Raw genomic sequence first — 21003 nt, 5'->3', positions numbered from 1 at the left:
GGGTGATTATTTCCTTCCCCATTTTAGGGACGTTTTCAACTATCATCTCCTCAAGAATTTTCTCATGGTCTTTCTTTTTGTCTTCTTCTTCTGGGACTCCTATACTTCGAATGTTGGAGCATTTCATATTGTCCTGGAGGTCTCTGAGGTTGTCCTCATTTCTTTTAATTTGTTTTTCTTTTTTCCTCGCTGATTCATTTATTTCTACCATTCTATCTTCTATTTCACTAATCCTATCTTCTGCCTCCATTATTCTACTATTTGTTGCCTCCAGAGTGTTTCTTATCTCATTTATTGCATTATTCATTATATATTGATTCTTTTTTTATTTCTTCTAGGTCCTTGTTAAACTTTTCTTGCATCTTCTCAATCCTTGTCTCCAGGCTATTTATCTGTGATTCCATTTTGATTTCAAGATTTTGGATCATTTTCACTATCAATATTCGAATTCTTTCTCAGGTAGATTCCCTTTCTCCTCCTCTTTGGTTTGGTTTGTTAGGCATTTCTCCTGTTCCTTCACCTGCTGGGTATTCCTCTGTCTCTTCATCTTGGTTATATTGCTGTGTTTAGGGTGGCCTTTCTATATTCTGGGAATTTGTGGAGTTCTCTTTGTTATGGAGTTTCCTCACTGTGGGTGGGGTTGTATCAGTGGCTTGTCAAGGTTTCTTGGTTAGGGAGGCTTGTGTTGGAGTTCTGGTGGGTGGAGCTAGATTTCTTCTCTCTGGAGTGCTATGAATTGTCCAGTAATGGTTTGTGAGATGTCAATGGTTTTGGAGTAGTTTTGAGCTGCCTGTATATTGAAGCTCAGGGGTGTGTTCCCGTGTTGCTGGAGAATTTGTGTGGTATGTCTTGCTCTGGAACTTGTTGGCCCTTGGGTGGTACTTGGTTTCAGTGTAGGTATGGAGGCATTTGATGAGCTCCTATTGATTAATGTTCCCTGGATTCAGGATTTCTCTGATGTTCTCAGGATTCGGACTTAAGCCTCCTGTTTCTGGTTTTCAGTTTTATTTTTACCCTAGCCTCAGGACTTCTCCATCTATACAACACTGATGATAAAGCATCTAGGTTAAAGATGAAAGATTTCTCCACATTGAGGGTCACCCATAGAGGTTCACTGAGTTACATGGAGAAGACAAGAGGGAGGGGGTAGTTAGAGGTGACTGGAATGAGATGAAGTGGGATCAAAAGAGGAGATAGCAAGCTAGCCAGTAATCACTTCCTTATGTACGCTCCACAGTCTGGACTGCTCAGAGGTGTTCATGGAGTTATACAGGGAAGAGGAGAGGGAGGAAGTAGACAGAGGTGGCCAGGAGGATAAAAGTGGGAAATGAAAAGGAGAGAGAGAGATCTGGCCAGTAACGGGTTCCCTGAGTGTTCTCCACCGTCTGGAACACAGAGATTCACAGGGTTGGGTAGAGAAGAGAAGGGAGAGGGAGGAAAACAGAGGCCACCTGGTGGAGAAAAAGGACAGTCCAAAGGAGGGGAGAGTGGTCAAGCCAGTGATCTCGCTCTCAGGTAAAATTGGGTACTGAAGATTGGGTTCTTACATGTACAAAATTGACAACAAATACCAAAAAGCAAAGATTAAAAATCTGGAGTAGAGATTGGATTTTCAAAAATACAATATTAAAGAAAAGAAGAAGAAGAGGAAAAAAAGAAAAAAAACAAAACAAAACAATAAAACAAAGCCACAAGAATTATTAAAAATAATAATTAGAGAAATAGACTACTTAAAAATTTAAGAAAGTTAAAAAAAAAGAAGAAAAACAACAAAATAGAAAAAACAATCTCGCAACCCCATCAACTCAAAAAAAAAAAAAAAAAAAAAGAATGATTGTATAAGTAGTAAAGGTATATCTGGCCCTTTCTCTGGTGTTGTGGGTTGTATGGGGTCACTTCCAAGGTAGTTCCCTCTGTTTAACTTACTGTTTGCTGGTCTCTTCAGTGTCGGATTTCCATCTTGACACAGGGAGGGCGGTGGTAGACACACTTTTTTTTTTTTTCCAGGCTCACTATTCAGTCGGCTGTGGGGAGGGAGGGATGCTGCAAAGAAATCTTACTGGCATGTGCTTGCAGTGTCTCATCCACGCTGGGCTTGCCCCTGCTCGTGGCACACACCGCTCAGGCTCTACGTAGCTCTGCCGGGGAACCATCTGAGGCCGGCCCTAGGCTTCATGCACCTCCCCAGTCTAAGCCGCTCAGACTTGGCACTCAGGAAACCCTCAGAGGCACAGATTTGGTTGGCCCTGCATTTTGTGCCCTTCCCAGGTCCGAGTAGCTCAGGAGTTTGGCGAGTGCAATCGCTGTGACTATGGCCTTTCTCTGCTGCTCAGTTTTCTGGGTGTACTGCTGGTGTTCCTTCTCAGGCAGATGATGACTGTCCAGAACCCCCAGATGTCTTAGTTAACAAGGAAGCCTGCTTGCATTTTGGTAGGTAATGTCTCTCTTGGGCTGTGATTGCCCCCTTCCAGCCCTTAAGGCTCTGGCTTCCTGTCACTGGAGGAGGATGGTCTGCAGCCGACTATTTCCGTTCCATCCTTTGTTCTGTGCGCAGTGCTGGCGGTGTATTATGTTCGAGTGTTTCACGTGGTAGCTATCCCACAGTCTGGTTTGCCAGCCCAAGTTAGTTTGCTCTGGCCACGCGCCGGCCGTTCCCGCCCAGTTCTCAAAAAAGCACTGCAGCCCGTGCCTCCCGCGGCCCGATTCTTAAAAAGTACTGCCGCCTGCACCTCCTGTTCCTCCGTGCTCAGCCCCCACTTGCTAGTGGCGGATGCAGGCGTCTGCGCTGCTTTTCCACTGGGGGAGTTACTGTTGGGCTCCTAATCTGTTGGTTTTAATTATTTATTTATTTTTCCTTCCTGTTATGTTGCCCTCTGTGCTTCCAAAGCTCGCCACAGACTCGCCTGCGAGAATGTTTCCTGGTGTTTGGAAACCTCTCTTTTTAAGAGTCTCTTCCCGGGACAGACTCCCTTCCTGGCACGGAGCTCCCTCCCTACCTCCTTTGTCTCTTTTTTCATCTTTTATATTTTTTCCTACCTGTTTTTGAAGCCAATGATCTGCTTTGCTGGGTGCCTGATGTCCTCTGCCAGCATTCAGAAGTTGTTTTGTGAAATTTACTCAGAGTTGAAATGTTCTTTTGATGAATTTTTGAGGGAGAAAGTGGTCTCCCCATCCTATTCTTCCGCCATCTTCCTTAAACAGTTTTTAGAAGATATATTGCAGTGCAAGTCTTCTGGAAACAAATATTTTCAGCTTACATTTTTTTTTTTTTTGCCTGAAAAAATTATTTTTTCATGCTCAATTTGAAAGATTTTTTTTCTCTGAATATAAAACTCTGAGTAAACATGTTTATTAACTAAATTTAGCACATTAAAGGTAGCATTTATTTCCTTTTAGTTTGAATTGTTTCTAAGGAGAAACCTGTAATCATGCTTATCTTTGTTCTATGTAATATCTTTTCCCTGTCTACTTTGAGAAGTTTTTTTCTTCAACTTTGGTTTTTAGCAAGCTGATTATGGTGAGCCTTGGTGGCTCAGGTGCTAAAGCGTCTGTCTACAATGCGGGAGACCTGGGTTCTATCCCTGGGTCAAGAAGATTCCCCTGGAGAAGGAAATGGCAATCCACTCCTGTACCATTGCCTGGAAAATCCCATGGACAGAGGAGCCTGGTAGGCTACAGTTCATGGGGTCGCAAAAAGTCAGACACAACTGAGCGACTTTGCTTGTTATATTTTGAGTTTATCCTGCTTTGGAATCTGTGGGCTTCTAATTTTCACACTTTAGGTATTTAGGGCTTTAATTTCTTCATTTTTATCTGCCTTCCATTCCTCCAGGATTCAAACTGTACATATGCTGACTGCTTGATATTGTCCATTTAGTCTGTTTTTTCTTGTTTCCATCTTTTTCCTTCCCATATTTTATTTTGTATGGCTTTTTTTAAAAATTTAAATCCTGTATGTGAGACAGCAAAAGAGACACAGATGTATAGAACAGCATTTTGTACAGTTTCTATTTCTACTGCTCCATTGATTTTTTTGCCCCATATCTTTCAATCTGTTGTTAAACTCATCCAATGTATTGTCATCTCAAGTACTGAATTTTTTAACTTTTATATCTTACATTTCAGTTCCATTCAGTTGCTCAGTCATGTCTGGCTCTTTGTGACCCCATGGACTGCAGCACGCCAGGCTTCCCTGTCCATCACCAACTCCCGGAGTTTACGCAAACTCATGTTCATCGAGTCAGTGATGCCATCCAACCATTTCATCCTCTGTTATCTGCTTCTTCTCCCACCTTGAATCTTTCCCAGCATTCTCTTGACTCAGTTCAGTTCAGTTCAGTCGCTCAGTCGTGTCCAACTCTTTGTGACCCCATGAATTGCAGCACGCCAGGCCTCCCTGTCCATCACCAGCTCCCAGAGTTCACTCAGACTCACATCCATGGTATGGTTGGTCATTTCTATACTACATTCTTAAACACGTGAAGAATATATGTATTGTTTTGATATCCTTACCTGCCAATACTATCACCTCAGTCATTTGTGTCTGTTTCTATTGCCTGACTTATCTCCTGGTTATGAATTATTGTTATTATTTTCTGCTTCCTTGCATGTTTCAAAATAATTGATCAGACCCAAGGCACTGGCACTTTTGGGCTGTGTGTTAGAGCTTTGTTGTATGCAATATTGTTCTGGTATTGAGTTACTTGGGTCAGTGACAGTTGTGGTCTGCTCTGAAGACTTCATTCTTGGCCTGTGATGTCATTAAACCACACTATAAAGAAATAGCCTGTGAACTTAATCTGATAGCATGTCTTGTGAAGCCTCACTATTCTGGCTTGTAAAAACAAAGTATTCCCGGCTTTGTGTGAGCGTTGGGAATTTTTATGTCTCCTCATTTTGATCATTGTTTCTCAGATTATATAGTTTCCACTTAGGAATGTGCAGGTTTGTATTCAGCTAAAGATGTGAGGGGACTGAAGATTTCCAGAGCACTCTCTATGCAACCAGCTCCCTTTTCTTTGGTGCTCTGTACCATATATTCTAAATAATTTGATCTCTCAAAATCTAATCCTTGTCTCCTCTGCTCAATGACATCTCAGGCTCAATGGTACTTTCCTCCTCTCTTTGCTGAAGATTGGAAAATAGCTCTGGGCAATAAACTGTTGTAATTTTAGGTCCTTTTCTTTCTCACAAGGAGCACAGTCCTTAACTGCTTGTTGTCTAATGTTTGAAAATCTTTTTAAAAATATATTTGTCTAGTTGTCTAATGTAGGACTATAAATCCAATTTCTGTTCCTCCAACTTGGCTGGAAGCAAAAGTCCTCTAACATTCATTTCAATTCAGCTACTAACTTTCATTTTTCTTTAATCCTTCTTAACATCATCATTTGCCATTTAAAATTTTCTCTGATAGGTAATTCATAGTCTATTCAATTCTTTGAGTTTCTTCTTATTTTTGATTAAAGCCAAGTCTTTTTTGCTTTCTAGGACCTAGGCTGTACATTCTGCAAGATATGGTATCAGGGAGGAACAATTATTAATTTTGAAAAATAATGAAAATTCTCAACAACTCAAGTATAAACCATTATCAGAGTCTCTGCCAAGGACTGACATCATAGTTCTATATATGTTCTTACTGAGGTTAAGCAATTAAAAACAAATCAAGGACAATTTTTCCATGCCTGAGTATATTTAAAGGAAAAACAGTGTCTCTGCTTTTTTTATTCATGCCTTAGTTAGTGCTATGTGCCACTCTTGATGCACAGAATTGACCTTTAAAAATAATCAAGCATCAACTCACATTTTATCAGTGGTTCTTATTCTAGATATGTTCCATGGATACATTTTGGGGCTACTTGAAACCTTGAAAATTAATGGAATATTTTGTGTATGATTATTGATTCTATATTCCTCTCTAGTGGTACAGGACCCAATGATACAGAAAAGTTTTAAGAATTGCAAATGACATTATAGATTATAACCTAGCTATTTCTTATGCATATATTTCTGATTGGAAGGAATCACTAATTTTTAAAATTAATTTATTGATTTTATCTTTTCCTTTCCTTCACTGCTTGATTTTTAAAAAATTCTATATATTTAGAATTTGTGATTATAAAGAAATGATTCGCAGCTTTTAAAAAGGGCCTGTTAATCTTATTCAAGGCTTCAGAGATAATGTCAATTTTTCTTAAACTTCCATTAGAATGTGATCCCTGCTATTATTTTAAAGATGATTGGGAATAATGCCTGGCAAGAAATAACTAGAATTTATAGTTTCACTAGGATTTCCAAGCCTTATCAGAAGATTCTGTTACTTCTCTGAAATCTCAGTATTATTTAGGGTGAGGAAGCTAGAAGTTAAAGAAAAATAATACCTCTAGCCTACAATATGCTTTTCCTCTAGTAATAACAATACAATGTTCATATTTGTTAATGTGAAGGACATATCGATTCAAAGGAAATAATAATCTGTTAAGTGAAAAATGGTTGTAGTGAAGAATATTAAATCTCTTTTGGCAATGTTTCACAGAACACATCTTTGTACTAAAAATATCTTTCTTAAAAGCTTTTTTCTTCTCAAGTTGACACAAAGGAGTTTGGTCTTTTTTTTACTGAATTGCTAAAATTAAAATATGGATGTTTTGTATATTTTAACACATTTATTGAGGCATAACTTGATTTACTTACCATAAAATTCATGCATTTTAATTGACAGTTTACTGATCTTTAGTAACTTTATAGAGTTGTGTAATCATTATTACATTCTAATTTTAGAACACTTCCATCAGCCCCCAACTTCTCTCACACCAGTCTTCAGTTAAATCTTCTCTTATCTCCAGTTTCAGGTAAACACTAATCTGGTTTCTATCTCTAGATTTGCCTTTTCTAGACATTTCATAAAGATGAAATCATAAAATATGTAATCATCTACATTTGAATTCTTTCATTAAGTATTGCAGTTTTGAGGTTCATCCTTATGATAGTGTAATTGAAAGTCTTTTCATTTTAATTGCTCTAGGCTGCATTCTAAATCAATGTTAAGGTTAATAGTTGCATTAGTAGGATATTGGTGTCAATTTATTTTCAAAATACTATATGTGTATTTGTTGTGACCCCTTGGATTGCAGCATGCCAGGCACCCCTGTTATTCTCTATCTCCCAAGGTTTGCTCAAATTCATACTGAGTCTATGAAATGTTTTAAGAAATACCTTTGAAAATATTTAAGGGGATTTTGAATTACAAGAGTCATGCTTAATAATTAAAGGGAATTACAGGTAACAAATGCTCATATAATACTTTCTGCTTTAAACAATGGGATTATATAGATATTTAAAACATACCTATTTCCCTGAAGTTGACTCTATAGAAAAACTCATGCTCTTTGTCATGCCATTAAAAAATTCATTTATTTTTTACTGTGTAATAAAATACTTTATAGTAATAGATTAAAGCAGGGTTCACAAATTATAGACTATGGACTAAATCTGGTGCACAACCTGTTTTTGTATGACCTGTGAACTAAGAACCATCTTTATACTTAATTGCTTATTAAAAAAAAACTATATTACTTCTATATAAAAAGCTATATTACTTCTCATAGTTCAGAGAGGTGATTCTTGCTTTGAGTCTTTCATGTGGTAACAGTCAGCTCTTGACTCAGCTACATGCTTGACCTTCATTCAGATGACGCTTGCTGTCTTGTACTTCATATTCTCATAACATAGTATCTGGATTCTTAAATGGAGCATCCCTTGCTAAACATTCTAAGAGACCTATGCAGAAACTGCAAAGTATTTTTGGAAGTCATGGAGTATAATTTCTGCTGCCCTCTATTGAATATATAACACCAGTTAAAATCCAGTGTAGGAGGTATGTATCACTTTGGGCAGGGAATGAACTGGAAAGTATGGTTTACTGGGGGGACCACTTCCTCAAAGACTAACTTTCACAGTGCCTCCCTCTGAATCCCAATGTTTCTTTTCCTTCCGAAGTGCAAAATACACTCAGCCCTTCCCAAGACTCTCAAAGTTTTATGTTATTGGATGATCAGGACCAGATTTAAGGTCCAGAATCTAAATCAGGTCCTAGTATGAATGAGACTGGTCAAGAAAGATGCTTCTTAATCTGAAGGTCTGTAAATCAAAGAGACAAATTATCTACTTCCCACATAACCAACAGAGAATAAGGGGACATGATTAATGCCATAGGCATATCTGACTAAAACAGGAAATAGAAGGCACATAGAAGTTATTGTTCTACAGCAATTCTGAAATCCAGCTGGGCTCAGGTGATAATTCACCTTGCTTTGACTGTAGGAAACATATGGTGATTAAGGCCCAGTTTTGCACCCCAGGGTTTCTCTACTTCTGGTTTTGGCTGGAATGGGCTTTATGCTCTGGGCTGTTGACTGATCATTCTTTCTTTTTCATAAGATGTGCCGCAGGCTCTCAGCTGAGAGTTCACAGAAATTTGAAGGGCCTGAGACATCTTTTCATTTTGACTGTCTGTCCCTTTCAGTAAAAACTGATACAAATATTTTAATAGTTTGGTTTTTAAGTATCATTGTATTATGTACGTTTATAAGTTGCCTTCATTAGATAGACCCACATCTATATTTCTTGTGGAGATAGTTTCTTCTCTATTCTGGACTGCCCTTGTGATTTTTAAGAGTCCTTTTCTACTAAAGAGGGTATAAAAGGCAAGTCTCTCAAATTCATAGCCAATCTTTTTTCACAGGCAAGAAAAATCTGAGAAGCATACCTTAAGATCTTTGAAAAACATTTTAGCTAGCTGAGAGGGTCTAGAAGGCATGCCCTTATTATTCTTAGTAATCCTTTTTTTTTCCTAGTGAAGGTCTACAAGAACTGCCTTAAATCTTTCTGAAGTTTCAGCAAAGGGTCTTACAGATGCTCTCTTAGTCTCAAATTTATCCTGAGGCCACATTTTACAAAAAGAACTCTGAATTTGATCTTTGCCCAAATGCCATTTTTTTTACTTTGAGAAACTTCTGCTGTCTAGAAAGACTAGATTGGAGAAACGGTTTTGTATTTTAAGCAAGCAAGTCCCTGTTTTTTATACCTCCTATAAATCCTGATAAAAAATTAAAAAGTGCCTTCTGAAGTTCCATTTTCTCTGTTTTTTCAGATTGTAGGAGAGCAAAATTTGCCATTGCAAAACATGTCTCTGTGGTGTATGGATTATTTTAACCTGAAAACAATCAAAGCCCAAAAGACTCAGGAAGAATCTTTGACTTTCCCCCAGCCATCTAAACAAATTTAGATAGAGGACTTATTCCAGGAAGGGAGATATCACCATAGATAAGCATTAATAAAATATGAACGAGGTGTGACAGACAGGAAGGAGTCCAGAAAAATCTGCTTAATATTTCTTTCTGTGTCTCACTGTCTCTGTATGGCCTAGCAAATATTTCTTTACCAAATATTTGTTTCTCCATTTTTGTTAAATACCCCTCTCTGAAGTCCCAAATCACTACCTTCAACATCCTCTTTTTTTTTTTTTAGCTTAAGATGATATTTAAGGTGAGGGCTTTGGTTATTTTGGTGAGTTACTCAGTTTTCCTAAGTCTCTCTCATGTACAGCTGACCCTTGAACAACACAGATTTGAATTGTACAGGTCCATTTACATACAAATTCTTTTCAGTAGAGAATACTACAGTGGATGTTTGAATCCATGGATGTAGGACCATGGATATGAAGGAACTGCAAATAAAGGAACTGTACACAGAGGGCCAACGTTAATTATATGTGGATTTTCGATTTTGTGGAAGTTTGGCATCCCTAAACCCTGCATTGTTCAAGGGTCAATTGTATACATGTTATTAAACTTTTGTTTGATTTTCTCCTGTTATTCTCTCGTTCATGTCAATTTAATTTTAGACCAGTCAGAAGAGCTTAAAAGGGTAGAGGAAAATTTATTCCTCCCCAACTGTTGTATTAAAATAAACAAGTTGGCACTATAATATTATGCCAGGAAAAAAAACAAAAAAACAAAAAAACCCTCCTGAGCTATATCAAATATCTCATTAGGTAAATTTTTGATACCCAAAACAGTAATGTTGTTCAGTTGCCAAGTCATGTCCGACCGTTTGCGACCCCATGGACTGCAGCATGCCAGACCTTCCTGTCCTTCATGATCTCTCAGAGTTTGCCCAATTTCATGTCCGTTTAATTGGTGATGCTATCCAACCGTCTCATCCTCTGTCACCTTATTCTCCTTCTACCTTCAATCGTTCCCAGTGGCAGGGTCTTTTCCAATGAGTAGGCTGTTTGCATCAGGTGGTCAAAGTATTGGAGCTTCAGCATCAGTCCTTCCAAAGAGTATTCAGAGTTGACTTCCTTTAGCATTGACTGGTTTGATCTCCTTGCTATCCAAGAGACTCTCAAGAGTCTTCTCCAACACACCACAGTCTGAAAGCATCAATTCCTTAGCACTCTGCCTTCTTTATTTTCCAGCTCTCACATCTGTACATGACTACTGGAAAGACCATAACGTTGGATATATGGACCTTTGTTGGCAAAGTGATATCTTTGCGTTTTAATACAGTGCCTAGGTTTCTCATAGCTTTCCTGCCAAGAAGCAGTCACCTAATTTCATGGCTGCAGTCACCATCTGCAGTGATTTTAGAGCCCAAGAGAAAATCTGTCACTGCTTCCACCTTTCCTTCTTCTATTTGTCATGAAGTGATGGGACTGGATGCCCTTATCTTAGTTTTTTAATATTGAGTTGTAAGCCAGCTTTTTCACTCTCCTCTTTCACCCTCATCAAGAGACTTTTTAGTTTCTCTTTTCTTTCTGCCATTAGAGTGGTATTATCTGCAGAAATAGAGCAGTCTACCCAGAGTGTAGGTAATGAAGGAGTACACTGTCTGTAGAGAACATAAAAATGATCCTGAAACTAACTAAAAGTTATTCTTTATTTAATCACCACTGAGCAGCAATTAATAAACAATGTCACTGAGGAAGTGCTCCTCTGAAAAGACTTTCAGTCTTTTCAGTCTGAAAAGACTCCAGTACTCTAATGATTATATTATATGGCAAAAGGGAGTTATAGATATAATAGGTTGAATTATTCAAAGAAGTAATGTCCTTTGTGGGGCTGACCTAATCACATGAGCTCCTAAAAGAGGAAAAGTGTATCTGCAAATTGGACAGAAGTCAGAAAGATGAAATTCTACTCACCTTGAAAAAACGCACTTCTGTTGTGAACTTCCTAGGAGGGCCATATGATTTAAGCTTGGCCAAACTCTGAACAGAGAGCCTGACATACAGATATTGTAAGACAACAAGTGGGCGCTGTTTCAAGGCAATAAATTTATTATAATTTGGTGCATGTCAATAGAAAAATAATACATTTGGTTTACATTTTGTTATGCTGTGGTTTTGTATGGAATGAGGGTTAAAAAATGTGGAACAGTAAGCTGTAAAACTCATCGCACTATCACATAAATAGTTAACAACGATTTAAGTGGTAAATGTTTCTAAAGGAGAACAAAAGTACTCTAAGGGATAAATATAACATCCTTTGAAAATATAGATGATAAAGCAATTGCCTGTTCTTGAAGGTTTTGTGGCAAGATGCATTTGAACGAAGCTTTAAAGGATGAGTAATATTTTGGGCTCCAAAATCACTGCAGATGGTGATTGCAGCCATGAAATTAAAGACACTTACTCCTTGGAAGGAAGGTTGTGACCAACCGAGATAGCATATTAAAAAGCAGAGACATTATTTGCCAACAAAGATCCATCTAGTCAAGGCTATGGTTTTTCCAGTGGTCATGGATGGATGTGAGAGTTGGACTGTGAAGAAAGCTAAGCGCTGAAGAATTGATGCTTTTGAACTGTGGTGTTGGAGAAGACTCTTGAGAGTCCCTTGGGCTGCAAGGAGATCCAGCCAGTCCATCCTAAAGGAGATCATCTCCCGGGTGTTCATTGGAAGGACAGATGCTAAAGCTGAAACTCCAATACTTTGGTCACCTTATGTGAAAAGTTGACTCATTTGAAAAGACCCTGATGCTGGGAGGGATTGAGGGCAGGAGGAGAAGGGGACAACAGAGGATGAGGTGGCTGGATGGCATCAACGACTCAATGGACATGAGTTTCAGTAAACTCTGGGAGTTGGTGATGGACAGGGAGGCCTCGCATGCTGCGATTCATGGGCTGGCAGAGTCGGACATGACTGAGGGACTGCACTGAACTGAATAGTTGGTCAAGCTGACAAAAGAGGACAGGACATTCTAGATGAACAGCGTGAGTTGTTTGTTACCCAGGGCAAAGGTTAAAGAGTGGAGGTGATGGAATTCCAGTTGAACTATTTCAAATCCTGAAAGATGATGCTGTGAAAGTGCTATAGTCAATATGCTGGTAAATTTGGAAAACTCAGCAGTGGCCACAGGACTGGAAAAGGTCAGTTTTCATCCCAATCCCAAAGAAAGGCAATGCCTAAGAATGCTCAAACTACCGCACAATTGCACTCATCTCACACGCTAGTAAAGTAATGCTCAAAATTCTCCAAGCCAGGCTTCAGTAGTAGATGAACCGTGAACTTCCAGATGTTTAAGCTGGTTTTAGAAAAGGGAGAGGAACCGAAGATCAAATTGCCAACATCCACTGGATCATGGAAAAACATCTATTTCTGCTTTATTGACTATGCCAAAGCCTTTGACCGTGTGGATCACAATAAACTGTGGAAAATTCTGAAAGAGATGGGAATACCAGACCACTTGACTTGCCCCTTGAAAAACCTATATGCAGGTCAGGAAGCAACAGTTAGAACTGGACATGGAACAACAGACTGGTTCCAAATAGGAAAAGGAGTACGTCAAGTCTGTATATTGTCACCCTGCTTATTTAACTTCTATGCAGAGTACATGATGAGAAATGCTGGGCTGGAAGAAGCATAAGCTGGAATCAAGATTTCTGGAAGAAATATCAATAACCTCAGATATGCAGATGACACCACCGTTATGGCAGAAAGTGAAGAGGAACTAAAAAGCCCCTTGATGAAAGTGAAAGAAGAGAGTTAAAAAGTTGGCTTAAAGCTCAGCATTCAGAAAACTGAGATCATGGCATCTGGTCCCATCACTTCATGGGAATTAGATGGGGAAACAGCGTCAGACTTTATTTTTTGGGGCTCCCAAATCACTGCAGATGGTGACTGCAGCCATGAAATTAAAAGACGCTTACTCCTTGGAAGGAAAGTTATGACCAACCTAGATAGTATATTCAAAAGCAAAGACTTTTTTTTTTTTTGCCAACAAAGGTCTGTCTAGTCGAGGCCATGGTTTTTCTAGTGGTCATGTATGGGTGTGAGAGTTGGACTGTGAAGAAAGCTGAGCACCGAAGAATTGATTCTTTTGAACTGTGGTGCTGGAGAAGACTCTTGAGAGTCCCTTGGACTGCAAGGAGATCAAGCCAGTCCATCTTAAAGGAGACCAGCCCTGGATGTTCATTGGAAGGACTGATGCTAAAGCTGAAACTCCAATACTTCGGCCATCTCATGCGAAGAGTTGACTCATTGGAAAAGACTCTGATGCTGGGAGGGACTGGGGACAGGAAGAGAAGGGGACGACGGAGGATGAGTTGGCTGGATGGCATCACTGACTCGATGGACATGAGTTTGAGTAGAATCCGGGAGTTGGTGATGGACAGGGAGGCCTGGTGTGCCGTGATTCATGGGGTTGCAAAGAGTCAAACACGACGGAGCAACTGAACTGAACTGAAATAAACTGTTGGAGAAGAAACAAACTGAGCATTTCAGTTGAGTTCAGTCACTCCGTCGTGTCCGACTCTTTGCAACCCCGTGAATTGCAGCACGCCAGGCCTCCCTGTCCATCACCAACTCCCGGAGTTCACTCAGACTCACATCCATTGAGTCAGTGATGCCATCCAGCCATCTCATCCTCTGTCGTCCCCACTCCTCTTGCCTCCAATCCCTTCCATCATCAAAGTCTTTTCTAATGAGTCAATGCTTCGCATGAGGTGGCCAAATTTCTAGAGCTTCAGCTTTAGCATCATTCCTTCCAAAGAAATCCCAGGGTTGATCTCCTTCAGAATGGACTGGTTGGATTTCCTTGCAGTCCAAGGGACTCTCAAGAGTCTTTTCCAACACCACAGTTCAAAAGCATCAATTCTTCGGTGCTCAGCCTTCTTCACAGTCCAACTCTCACATCCATACATGACCACAGGAAAAACCATAGCCTTGACTAGATGGCTGATCTCAATGTATAGTTATTTTTACCACAAATAATGTAATTTTAGAGAATACAATAGTTCATTTGTATTTATGGATAAAAATAATTTATTTTCTAAATGGTTATGCATGCTATATCACTCAGTCATGTCCAGCTCTTTATGACCCTGTGGATTATAGCTGGCCAGACTCCTCTGTCCATGGGATTCTCAAGGCAAGAATATTGGAGTGGGTTGCCACGCACTCTTCCATGGGATCATCCAGATCCAAGGCTGGAACCCATGTCTCTTATGTCTTCTGCATTGGCAGGTGAGCTCTTCATCTCTAGCACCACCTTGGAAGCCCTAAACACGTGTATAGGTTTCAGGAAAAAATGCATTTGTAAAGATTAAAATCAATTTCTGTGTTTCTGGATTTTCTTATCAGTGAATATCACTTAAAGTGTCAAGCTGGGATAGGTTAAAGAATTTCAAAATAGAAGTAATGAATATTTCTCAGCTATGACAGCAGTCTTTACAAAAGTGATATTTATATCCAACTTTAAAGGGTGGCATATTTTACATAGATATATATGCTCCTTATAAACTTCTATAAGAAATCATGAGATTTATGTTATATGATATGCTATTTTATGTTTAAAATGTTTTTTTGTTATCAATATGAAACTATATATACTCTCTTTAAACATATTATATTTTTTGACTGGATTTTTGTTTCTATTTTTAAATTTTTGATATTAAGTCCTGTGAGCTCTTTGTAAATTTTGGACATTAATCCCTTGTTGGCCACATTGATTGCCAATATTTTTTTCCACCCTGTGGGCGGTCTTTTGGTTTTGTTTATGGTATACTTTGCTGTGCATAAGCCTTTGAGTTTACTTATAAATATGTCCTTTTGTCTATTTTTAATTCCATAACTGTAGGGCTGGATCAAAAAAGATATTGTTGCAATTTATGTCAAAGAATGTTCTGCTTATTTTTTCCTCTAAGGATTTTATAGCATCAGGTCTTACTTTCAGGTCTTTAACTCAATTTGAATTTATTTTTGTGAGTGGTATTAAAAAATGATCTGCATGATCTAATTTCATTATTTTACAGCATCATTTTTTGAAAATTTTCCCAGTTTTCCCAGCATCATTTATTGAATACTATGTTTTCTCTATTGTGTAATCTTGCCTCCTTTGCTGTAGATTAATTGACCATAGTTGTATGGGTTTATTTCTAGGATTTCTATCCTGTTGCATTGATCTATATTTTTATTTTTGTGGCAGCATCTGTTTTGATAACTGTAGTTTTGTACTCTGAAGCAAGGAGCCTGATTCCCCCAGCTCTGTTCTTTCTCAAGATTGTTTTGACTATTTTAGGCTTTTTGTGTCTCCATACAAATTTTAAGATTCTTTTGGTTCTAATTCTGTGAAAAATGCCGTTGACAATTTGATAGGAAATGCATTGAATCTGTAGATCACCTTGGGTAGTATAGTCATTTTGACATTCAGTTCTTCCAATCCAAGAACATGGTATATTTTTCCGTGTCTATCTTCTGTTTATTTCATCAGCATCTTATAGTTATAGTTCTCTAAGCATCACTCTTTTGCCTCTATAGGCAGGTTTATTCTTAGGTATTTTATTCTTTTTGCTGGGATGGTAAATGGGATTGTTTCTTTCTCTTTCTGATTGTTCATTGTTAGTGTGTAGAAATGCAACAGATTTTTGCATATTCATTCTGTATCCTGCAACTTTGACCAAATTCACTGTTGAGCTCTAGTAGTTTTCTGGTACCATATTTAGGATTTTCTATGTATAGTATTAGATCATCTGCAAACAGTGACAGTTTTATTCCTTTTCCAATTTGGATTTCTTTCTCTTCTCTGATTGCCATAGCTAGGGCTTCCAAAGTTATGTTGAGTGAAAGTGGCGAGAGTGGACATACTTATTTTATTTCTGATCTTAAAGGAAATGCTTTTAGCTTTTCAACACTTGACTATGATGTTGACTGTGGGTTTGTCATATAAGACCTTCATTACATTGAAGTATGTTCCCTCTATGCCCACTTTCTGGAGAGTTTTCATCATAGATATCTGTTTAATTTTGTCAAAAGCTTTTTATGTAAATATTGAGATAATCATATGGATTTTATTTAACTGTTTCATGTGGTGTATCACACTGATTGGTTTATGGATATTGAAAAATACTTGCACCTTGGGATAAATCCCACTTGATTGTAGTTTATGATCCTTTTACTGTATTGTTGGATTTGGTTTGCTAGTATTTTGAGGATTTTTATTTATGTCTGTGTTCATCAGTGGCATTGACCTGTATTTTTTTTGTGTGTGGTACCTTTGTCTGGTCCTGGACTTGTGTTTGTTAGAAGTCTTTTAAATCACAGTTTCAGTTTCAGAACTTGTGATTTGTCTGTTCATATTTGCTATTTCTTCCTGGTTCAGTCTTGAAAGCATGTACATTTATAAGAATCTGTTCATTTCTTCTAGGTTGTCCATTTTATTGGTATATAGTTGCTTGTAGTAGTCTCTTATGATCCTTTGTATCTCTGTGGTGTCTCTTGTAACTTCTTTTATTTCTCTTGATGAGTCTGGCTAAAGGTTTATCAATTTTGTTTATCTTTTCAAAGTTTAGTGTTGTTGATAGTTTCCATTGCTTTCTTTGTTTCTATTTCATTTATTTCTGATCTAATCTTTAGGATTTCTTTCCTTCTACTAAATTTGAGTTTCGCTTGTTCTTCTTTCTCTGGTTGCTTTTGGTGTAAGGTTAGGTTTTTGTTTGTGATTTTACTTGAGAATATAATTTAAAAAATGAGAAAGCCTATGGAATGTTTGGCACATCATAAATGAACTAATTTATGCATTATGCCAGAAGGAGAAGAGAAAGAGAAGGGGGCAGAAAGCTTATTAAAAAAAAAAAAAAAAAAGCTGCTATATCTAAAACAGATAACCAAATAGATTAACAGATAGAGCAGATAATGAGTTCCCTGTATAGCAAAGGGAATTCATCTCAATATTCTATAATACCCTAAATAGGAAAAGAATTTGCAAAACAATAGATACATGTATATGTACAACTGAATCACTGTGTTGTACACCTGAAACTAACACAACATTAACACTGTTAATCAACCACACTCCAATATAAAAGGAAAAATTTAAAAAACATATCATAACCCATAATAAAATTATTTTACATTGCATGTTTCATGTCAATTATAAGGGAATTGATTATTTAATCATAATGCATAAGACAGTCATTTCAGATTAAACAAGAAGTTTGAAATACTTCTGTTTCTCATTGCATTGTATTTCATTTAAATGGAAAATCTATAGAAAAAATATAGCAAGAAAAAATTTAATGACAAAAAAATTTAACAAATTCTGGACATACAACAATAACATTCAGATACCAAGACAAAATAAATAAATTATTATTGTGTTTTCCCCTCTCTAATTTAACAGTGCTGCAGAAATGAGCCCAGGCACTTTTTGCAATAAGAGTAAGGAAAGTATGAGTTAGCAATAGTTAAATTTGAAGTTTGTTTTATAGAGGATGTATCTAGGGGGGCTTCTGGGATAAAGCTCATATTTTTTCTCTATTCATCTCTTTATCTCAACTTTAAACAATCTTATACCTTAACTATAGTGACTTCTGTCTCAGATGAGGAAACTGAGGCTTAGAGAACCTCTGAGAATTATAGAATCTCCTATTTGGAATGGAACACAGAGGTCCTCTAAACTATTCCCTCTCCTAGTTTACATCCTTAAGTCACCAAAACCCTCATGTGGCATCCTATGAATATTTAAGATTTCATTACTTTTTAAAGGTAGCCTTACTAGGCTTGATATTTAGAAAGCATCATCATTTTGAATTAAAAGACCTTTGGAAGCACATGGATTAATATGTTTCATATGAAACAGACTATCAAATATTTAAAGACAGGTCTCATCATTGAAGTCCACTATCCACTAGGCCGATTCTTTAACTAACAGTTGAGTGGGGGTTAAAGTTCAGGTCTCATTCTTCCCATACTTCTTTTTCACCTCTTAATGCTGTCTGAGGGCAATCCAGGATATTTAGCTATGAGAAGGCAAGTCATCATTACCTTCAATTAAGATCTCAGAATTTTTTTACTAGTAGTTCTATATAGTTTAATTTCAAAAAAACATTCTATATAAAGGTTTACATCCAAAACTTTTAATAGAAAATATATGTGATATTAGAAGTTATGTTAATTTAAACAGTTTCCAAAAGAACCTTACAATTTATAGATAGCATCAGAGCTAGTTGAAACAGCTTTCTGGAGTAATTGGGTATGCCACTTCTAGGAATAAAGAAAGGAGTAAATCACATTTAAACCCATTTCTTATTTGACCAACTATAACAGAGATGCAGTATGTACAGACTGACTCATGCATTTTTTTCTCTTCATTGTAATGATCAGTTAGGAAACAAAGCTACTAGATGGGAAAATATCTTGTCTCTGCCTTTCTAAACTGTGCAGGGAAGATAATATTTGCAAAGGCATTTTTAGCCAGAATATTATGAGTCTTAACAGTTGACATGCATGCTAAGTCACTTCAGTCATGTCTGACTCTGTGCGATCCTATGGACTGTAGCCCACCAGGCTCTTCTGTCCATGGGATTCTCCAGGCAAGAATACTGGAGTCGATTGCTATGCCCTTCTCCAGGGGGATCTTCCCCACCCAGGGATCAAACCTGGGTCTCCTGCATTGCAGGCAGATTCCTTACCATCTGAGCCATCAGGGAAGGTCTTAACAGTTGACAGATGTGATTAACTCCCATCTTGTCATGATTATACTGAAATGGAAAAGATGTGCCATTAGAGAAGAGGTCTGCCAGCTAATTAGCACATGAGATGTTCCATCAGCTTTGCTGTTTCCTGTAGACAGTACAATTCAGTATATTCAAATTGATTTATTTGCCATAAAGAAATGAAGCTGCCTTTTATATTTGAACTTGTATAGGTGAAAACATGTTACAGTGTGCTGTAGACTAATAAATTTGTATGTTAAAAAGCTACCACCTAGAGCAATTCAATTGTATTAGGAGGTGGCGCCTTTGGGAAGTGATTAGGTCACCAAGGCAGAACCATTAAGAATGGGATTAGTGACCTTAAAAGAGTCCAGAGAACCAGCTGGCTTGTCACTTCTGCTGTGTGAAGATATAATAAGTCTGTGAACTTGAAGAGGGCTCTTACCTGACCATGCTGGCACCCCGATCTCTGACTCTACCAGCCTTCAGAACTATGAGAAATAAATTTCTATCATTTATAAGCTACCCAGTAGGTAGTATTCTGATAGAGCAGCCTGAACAGACTAAGACACAATGTAAAAGATATTGTGAATTATGTTCACGGTAGATTTGTATTTCTTTACTTTCATTGGTATTTCATTAATTCTAATGTATTTCATATTCCTGTTTATACCTGAGTCCAATGTAAATGCCACAAAGTATGCTATATCTGCCTTTTAAAAGATGGATTTAAGTTTAGAAAATATTAAATCACATAATTATGTCATTTTACCCATTTTTAACAGAGGAAAAAAAATGCCTCATTCTTTAAATGTTTATTGGAGTGTAGTTGATTTACAAAATTGTGTTTCAGATGTACAGCAAAGTGAACCAGTTACACATACATACATGTCCACTCCTTTTAAGATCTTTTTCCCATATAGGTCATTACATAGTACTGCACTATACAGTATCTATTTTATATATGTGAAGTGAAGTGAAGTCACTCAGACATGTCTGACTCTTTGCGACCCCATGGACTCTAGCCTACCAGGCTCCTTCATCCATGGGATTTTCCAGGCAAGAGTACTGGAGTGGGTTGCCATTTCCTTCTCCAGGGAATCTTCCCAACCCAGGGATTGAACCTGGGTCTCCTGCATCGCAGGCAGACGCTTTACCGTCTGAGCCACCAGGGAAGCCTTCCTATTTTATATATAGTAGTGCATATATGTCAATTAGAGACTCCAAATTTATCCCTTCTGCACTTCCCCTTTGGTAAACTTAGGTTTGTTTTGTACATCTGTGACTCTCTGTTTTGTAAATAAGTTCATTTGTGCCATTATTTTAGATTCCACATATAAGTGATATTATATGATATTTGTCTTTCTGTCTGACTTACTTCACTCAGTATGACAATCGCTAGGTCCATTCATGTTGTTGCAAGTGGGAAAATGCCTCATTCTTTCACCATATAGTGTTATAAGAAGGTCACTGTGGAACTACCATTTCTAAATGATTTTATGTGGCATACTGAATGGTTTTGTAAAAAAAAAATCTGCAGTTCAGTTACTAGAAGTATATAATTTTGTGACATGTTGGTCAGGAAAAAAATTATAAAGGATTATGAAAAGGATCTCTTCTAACGCTGTATGTTTAGGTTTCCAGGATCTTATTCTAAGTGCTATGGACAAAAATAAATACATCTAAACTAGGACTATGAACTGACTAGTCTTTTTAATGTTTACTTTTCAAAGTAAATCTTAACCTGAGAATACTGGTTTCCTACACTTATTGAAAAACAATGCAAACTAGACAAATGCAGAAAGTTGTGGACTTGGAAAATGAGACATACAAAACCATAAAATAATAAGAAAGACTTTCAGTGAGTTTATGCAACTTAGTAGTCCTTTCTCCTTTCTTCTCCTCATAATTGCCTGTCTTCGTCTACAGAGTAGCAATTAAAGACATTGCATACCTCCTCTTTCCTTTCTCTGTGTCCACTCATTTCCCCTGCCTACAAATATTCAGAAGCC

General features: G+C 37.6%; 1 non-coding gene across 1 annotated transcript; it reads right to left on the bottom strand.

Moving 5' to 3' along the window:
• Nucleotides 1-20094: 20094 nt before the first annotated feature.
• On the bottom strand, nucleotides 20095-20166 carry TRNAR-GCG. Its single transcript has one exon. It is a non-coding gene; the product is annotated as a tRNA-Arg (tRNA).
• Nucleotides 20167-21003: the final 837 nt, after the last annotated feature.

This window comes from Oryx dammah, unplaced genomic scaffold, assembly GCF_014754425.2.
Source record: "Oryx dammah isolate SB20612 unplaced genomic scaffold, SCBI_Odam_1.1 HiC_scaffold_16, whole genome shotgun sequence".
Taxonomy (NCBI): domain Eukaryota; kingdom Metazoa; phylum Chordata; class Mammalia; order Artiodactyla; family Bovidae; genus Oryx; species Oryx dammah.
This window is presented reverse-complemented; position numbering and strand designations above follow the sequence as displayed.